General features: G+C 33.5%; 1 non-coding gene across 1 annotated transcript; it reads right to left on the bottom strand.

Moving 5' to 3' along the window:
- Nucleotides 1–5,755: 5,755 nt before the first annotated feature.
- Nucleotides 5,756–5,844, bottom strand: TRNAM-CAU (transfer RNA methionine (anticodon CAU)). The gene is given in 2 exon segments: nt 5,756–5,791; nt 5,808–5,844. It is a non-coding gene; the product is annotated as a tRNA-Met (tRNA).
- Between the last annotated feature and the right edge of the window lie 1,576 nt (nt 5,845–7,420).

Raw genomic sequence — 7,420 nt, 5'->3', positions numbered from 1 at the left:
TAAAATATCAACGTTCTACGGCTACTCGTTCTTGACTTATGCAAGATACATACGTATGTACGTACTTACAGATGTCAAAAAAAAAAAAATCTCTTGTGAATCCATTTTAATTGTACAATCCTTTTTGACAAAAACAGTCTTTTATTCTGTTTGTGCGTACAGATGTCACTCAAAAACATCGTTCAAATGGTTTCGAGAGCGATTGAAATGGAGCATTACATTTTCAAATTTTCACAGGACTAGTTTCGATGGATTTACCGAACCACCATCGTCAGCTGCAAAAGCGCAAATGAACGAAATAGGGTATAATGATCAGATAAGATAAGAAAGCCTGGACAGAAAATAAGCTAGTGGCGCCATCTGTTAATGAAAGCAGAACTAAAACATAATTTCTTTAAAGGCCGAAGGCGGATTGGTATTAGGATCGTTAACTAGAACAGAAAAACTTTTTTGAATGTGAAATGCCTTTAGAAAATCCAGTTCTCCAATGGAAGATGTTTTATGAATAATTTTGGCAGCAGAAAAATTGAAAGTGTGATTTTCGGACCAACATTTCAAGCGATCATTTGCGCTTTTGCAGCTGATGATGGTGGTTCGGTAAAACCATCGAAACTAGTCCTGTGAAAATTTGAAAATATAACGCTGATTTTTGTTTGACTTCTGAATTAACCTTTACTTCGTACAAGGAAGTAAAAAGGGACCAAATTAATCCACAATACTTTCAAGACGTAGCGCACAGTTTTTTTACTGTATATGCTGCGCCTGAAATACATATACCAGAGCAGCAGTTCTCAAAAATTTTGATATGCGAAGCACTTTTTAGGATCAGTTTCTATGGCGGAGATCCTTAGGCTTATTCTGTGTCTTACAAATTACTAGTATTTACGAGCAATGTTTGTTTGAGGGAGAAAGAAAAAATAGGTAAGAAAGGAAAGTAAAAACTTATCTACACAAACACACAACAGTTAATCATTGACACTGTTCTAAAAACTTTGAAATTTATTATTACATATCACTTTATTTTTAACTACCAGTAATAGTATGGTATTATAAGAACACTGCCATACTAGAAAGTTATTCTAAATTCAGTAAATCAAGCCGTTTGCCTTACAACAGGTTATTAGTGAGAGGAACAATAAAATATATCTATTCAATAAACACGGCTCCTTCAATTTAATCACTACATAGAATTCTAGAAAAATACATATTAGTTCACTGTCACTCGAATTTTTTTTTTTTTTTTTTTTTTTTTTTTTTTTTTATTTATTTATTGCAGAAAGCAATTTCAATTTAATTTACTAACAAGAGTGCGAGTAGTGCAACAGTAGGCCTGAATTAAGACAAAACATGAAATAATATATAAACTTATGAAGTTTCGTTCTCTTTGGTAACATTAACTAACGATGCAAAGAAGACTGTGAGGAATTATCCTCAGTAGTACTGAGGATACGACAGAGTCCAAAGGAGGCTGTAAAGAAGCCTTTATTAACTCTACTAGTAGCTTCGCTGCCAGCCTTCGTCTGGCTTTTAAATGTACTGGAAAAATGGCTGAAGGGAACACCGAACGTTAAATTTAAAAACTGCGTAGAATTTTACTCTGCAGAACAACTTCATAAAAAAGAAGTTATTATGTATGACAAAATTACAATGAAATAAGCAATATCCCTTAATACAGATATTAATTATCCCAATAAATAAATTAACCAACTTCCCTTTGCAAATTCTTAAGAATTAAAATGGTATAAAGGAGGTTAAGAACTTTGTTTCCTAAAAAAAAAATCACTCAAAAATAATAAAATTTTGGTACTTTTCCGTTTCACCGGCGCAAATCTCGCCAAGCAGACTTTGTTGGCGACAACATACAGTATACACATAAAAAATGTTAATTCTAAGAATTTTTTTTTATTGTGAAGGCATAAACATTTTAATATGGTTTAAAATTTTGTAAAAAGCCAATAAATAAAGACAATAAATTTGTAAAAAGACATTAATTTAAGAATTTACTATGATTTCATGGTTCAAAATCCTGATTCGCCGGTTCGTATCACGTGACCCCAAGTGATCTCATCTCACGTAAACTACGCTACTAAAATTTAATTCGCTCAGTAATAATCTGCATTAATTTTAAGTTAAATCTTAATTTGGAATACAAGTTTAAATGCAAGAATTATTTCAATTCGTACGAATAGCTTACTCAGAAATTATGTAAAACCGCAGTGCTTTACTTCGCTAGTGCATTCTCATTAGAATTGATGAATTTAACACTTGATTTCGCCTTCGGATGAGCGGTGTAATTGCGTTCTAATTGACTTAATTACCGTGAATTGTCTTAGGAGATAAAATTTAAATATCGTGTAAAAATTCTATATTATTGTATGCCAGTATTGAAAGAAACAATCTGATAAGAAATGGCTTCAACTTGTTTTGAAACTGAGGCGTAAAAGGTTACCAGCGAAGATATTCCGTCTGGCATCAGTTAAACCATTATTGGCGACTTTATCGTTTGCGCCGGCAAAACGGAAAAGTACCAAAATTTTAAAATGGCGCGGTAATGCGCAAATATTCAGTAATCAATTAGGAAGCTGATTACATCACGCATAGAATTAAAATTATTTAAATAATCATTTTTAAAACGAATGCAAAATTAAATTGTATTTTAATATTTAACAGCCATAAATAATGTTTAAAACATTAAATTAAATTTATAGATATTAATAAAACTAATTACTTTTTAAGTAAGGTGACGTCACTGATTACATCATCCACAACATAAAATTATATAAAATATTATAAACAACAAAATTTTTATTTCAAATAAAAATGCAAAATTAAATTGATTTTTAATATTTAGAAGCCATAAATAATATTTAAAACACGCAATTTATGCATAATAAAACGCATTATTTTTAAAATAAAATGACAACAAAGTATCGGTTACCATAACTAACTTATCCAGCAATGGGTTTACCATAACTCGTATTACTCGCCAAACGAAAAATCGGCAAAATCCGTGCAACCGTCTATCAAAAAAAATGACAATAAAAAATAATAATAAAATGAAATATGCCAATCTCTTAAAAACAGTGACACAAGAAATACGATGAAAAATTGTTGCCAAACCCATATTTCTAAAAGAATGAAACTATTCAAAATAATGCGATTTCATCAAAATCTATCAACAACAATAAGGAAAATTGCTGCCAAAATCAAATTGTTAAAGATGTGAGATGTGAAAAGTGTACTCGGAAGCTTCATTTAAAAATTTTTTTTTAAATACAAAATATTATCATTTTTCCAAAAATTTTTTTGTAAAAGCAGTCGCAAGGATGAAAGTTTAACGTGTGCAAAAATCAAAGAAATGTACATTTTTAAACATACACTGTACATTTTTAAACATAAACTTTTTTAGAAAAAATCCCGTTGAAAAGGTGTTAAGCTCACTTTGTTAAATAAATTCGTATTTAATCGATTTATTGAAACACGAAATTTATTTTAAGTTCGAAAAATAGCTAAGTGTTGACATTTCATGACGATGTGAAAATGGAGTACGTAGAGTAAAATCTCGCTTTCCTATAGCCCATTATGTCTCAACATAAAATTAAAAAAATTCTAATTCTAATTTCGAAAAAATTGCTTCAAGGTGCACTGGCTTTTATCTAGATGCACCTATGTACCAAATTTCGTAGCCGTGGGTCTATTAGCTTACGCGCAGCGCGAACGAAAGACACACACAGACAGACTCTTTGTTTTATTATATGTAGAGATAATTTTACAGATGGACGTGCGTGAAATTCAACACTTCTGGCTTAATTCAAACAGGTAACGATGAACTTAAAACTAAATGTAGCAAATTTAGCCTAACAGCTTACAGGATAATTTCAACACGAGGAAGGCTCTGACTCGTAAAAGTTGGCGTAAGCAAGCTTAATGGCTAGAAGTGCTCAACACTACAGAAATCTAATCGCTGAAAATTCAAGATAGCAAAGTGGCCTTCAAGCAGCAAAATATGCTCTAAAATCACCTTCTAAAACTTTACCTTAAATACTGCTTTTTTCTATCTCACTTGAATATGCGCGTACTAGCTTATTAACACTCTAGCAAGAAAATGTGGGATGGAAAACGTCAGTCAAAGCAAAATTGTTCTAAAAAAAAATTAACTGTTAGTTAAGTTAAATGAATCCCCACAAACGTTTAATGAGACACGTATGGTAGCATCCTTATTTTTAGGTTATGTTGATGAAAATTGGGGGTGAATATCTAATTCTACATTTAATCGGCTTCTGTGTTTTGGTTTGGTAGTTGTGTAGACAGAGAATCACAGATATAGGTAGTTGAGAAAGGCAGCAATACTAACTTCATTTTCTTATACAAGATTTCCAATTCACCTTGCAAATAGAACCAAAACTCCTGTAGACTTCAGCTATGAAAATTGATTTCTAATTCGCTGTGAGATGTCAAGGTCTACAAAACCCTCGTATTCTGCTGAGTTTAGGCAGAGGGAAAAAATGTTGATGACAAACGCATTCAGAGCGTATTTGAAGTCATCCAGCATCTTTTCTTGAGTTGTTGGATGATAATACTCAAACGAATCTTTAAACGTTTCGAGGAGCGCCTGTACAATTTTCTTTGCTTGGTCTTCACTGTTGAGGACATTTTCATCCAAGATGCTTTTTGTAAGAAGGAAGCAATCGATATCTCCCTTTTCCAAGCACTTCAACCATTGCATAAGTATTGGAAAAGGATCAATTTGAAAAACCTAGCAAGCACCGGACCACATTACATAAGTACAGTAAGACCCCGCTTAACGCGGGGGATACGTTCCATCAAAGTAGAGCGTAATGCGAAACAGCGCTAAACGAGGCTATCTTTACATGTAAATATTGGGGTTAGGGGAAGATGGCTAGGGAATTGGTTAGGTATTAAATTTAAAAAGTATGTTTTTTTAATAAAAATAAAACCAAACATTTATTTCTTAAAGCCCAAATTAATACCACATTATTATTTCTTGCAAAAATAAAAACAAAATATAAATAACAAAACGAATATTCTTAAAAAAAAAAATAAATAAAATAAAATAAAATTCTAAGTCAGTCATATTTAGTTAGCTTTCCGCGTTTTCAGTGTTCTGCCTTTTTGTGACAAAAGCATCTAATGCTGTTTGCCTTTTTCTTTTGCGTTGTTCTCTTAGAAGTTCTTCATAAACGGATAGAGCATCTCTAACACCACGCCTTACTTTTGAGCTCCTGTCAAAATTCGGATCATTTTCAATGAATTGATCCATTATTTCAGTTATGGTAGACAAACTCCTTTTTACAAACGCCATCGAAAGTTCTTTTTGCTCTTCTTCTGAAACACTGCTGTCAACATTTTTGTTTTCTTCTTGTTCAGTTAATTCCTTGAGCTCATCATTAGAAAGACTAGCCGCTGCTTCTTGAATTATTTCTTCGACATCTTCCACATTTACCCTTTCAAAATATGTCTGTACAATACTGCACCAAACAAGAAATACAAGTACACTCTTTCGGACATGTATTTGAAACCTATCGCTGCATAATATTTCGGGGAAGCCCCGTATGCTGCGAGCGATTTCGTGGAATCCCCGGGTTGAAATAAAAGAGCGCTAAACCGAAACAGCGTTAAGCGGGGTCTTACTGTATTTTCTTATAACAGGTGACGAAGAAAAAGTAAGAAATTACCAGTCCGCAGTTATTTTAAAATTAGTTATGGAGGGTATATTTTAAGCGAAAAGGTTACTTGCCCCGGGTGAGGATCGAACTCACGACCTTCAGATATCCCTTTTGAGGGATTATGAGACTGACGCGCTGCCTACTGCGCTACCGAGGTTTGCTCCTCCTCGTTCTCATAACAAGCCACTTTCTTACAACAAGACTGTGCTGCTGTTATTTTCTTTTAACAAGACACTTTGATATTTACGTAAAATCTGTGGCAAATTTTTTTGTTGCAATGATGTGTTCATTTCCTTTATTTTGCTAAAAATGTCAGCCAAGTATGCCCTACCCAGACTTCATCATTTAAAACCGTAGGAAGTAGGGAGTTACTGTTTATCAAAAATGCTATTACCTCTGCACGTAGTTGTATCAAACGTGCCAACATGTTTTCTCGAGAAAATTACTTTACTTAAATGTGTAGCAAGAGGGATTCATAGTAGTTTTAAATATCTTCCCACATTAGTTGGAAGAGACTGCTTTTAAGAAGTTGCGATTTTATATAGGTTATGATTTTCTATGACGTATTAGCGTTATCATAAACTCAGAAAGCATTTCTTCTGAGGTTAGTACGTTGCTGTTGCATTACTTTGCTTTATCTTCAACTTCAACAGTGGCTCCAGCTCTGTGAGCCGTTACTACGTCTGCGCTATCGATGCGTTTTGTTTCATTTGATGAAAAGAATTCACTCAACTAATTGAAAATTTCACCTCCTCGTATGTCTATTGGTTGATTGTAGTCTGCAAAGACGTAGCTCCTCTTGATAATTTTGTAATTTTGCAAGTGAGTTAAGGAACAAATACCATTAAAATTACAAAGGCGGTACTGCCAGTCGATTCAGCCATTTGCAGCTTGTTCTACTGGGTCGATTGACGAAATTCATATTGCATTTTTCATGGTTTCATTTTTCATGACCCACTTGCCTCCAGGTGAATCACTAGAAGGGGGGCCAAATTGGCTAAACGAATTCGAAAATTACCTTAATTATGTTTTTAAATTTTTCAGTTATTATTAGGGGAAATAAGCTTCGGCAAACGTAAATTAATAAAACTGTAGAAACATTAGGTATTTTTTTGGAAGCTGAAGAGATGAAAAATTAGCAACGCCTTCGCCGGGAATCGAACCACGGACCTCTGGAATACCGGCCCAGTGTTCAGAACCACTACAACCCGAAGGCACGCTAAGAAGGTGAAAGAAATACCTTATATACTCCCCCCTTTTTTTAAAGGGCGACTGAGTTTTTTTTCAGGGAACCCAATCGCCAAATCCTTTGCGTGGAGATTCATCATCCACAACCCTTCTAGTTCAGGCTCCACTGTAGAGACATTAAGAGGTGGGTGTTTTTTTTTTTTTTTTTTTTTTTTTTTTTTTTAATTCCCCAAGTAGGCAAGATGAAAAATTAGCAAACGCCGGGAGTCGAACCACGGACCTCTTAAACACCGGCTCAGTGTGCTGACCACTACACCACGAAAGCTCGCTAGGAAGGCGGGAGAAATACCTTACAAAACAATAGAAAGAATTGCAAGAAAACCTGGAAATTAATGCAATGTGCATTTCGATGTTATTTCTAAATTATCAAAAAGAATTTTTTAACATTTTCATTTGAAAGCTATAAATAATTGGCTATATTATTTTTCTGAATTTATAAAGCTACGATTAAAAATATTTTAAGAGTTATGGTATAATTATCCTAT

The sequence above is a fragment of the Stegodyphus dumicola genome, chromosome 8 (genome assembly GCF_044657685.1).
Source record: "Stegodyphus dumicola isolate Sdum_Otavi_A_Nest chromosome 8, ASM4465768v1".
NCBI lineage: Eukaryota > Metazoa > Arthropoda > Arachnida > Araneae > Eresidae > Stegodyphus > Stegodyphus dumicola.
This window is presented reverse-complemented; position numbering and strand designations above follow the sequence as displayed.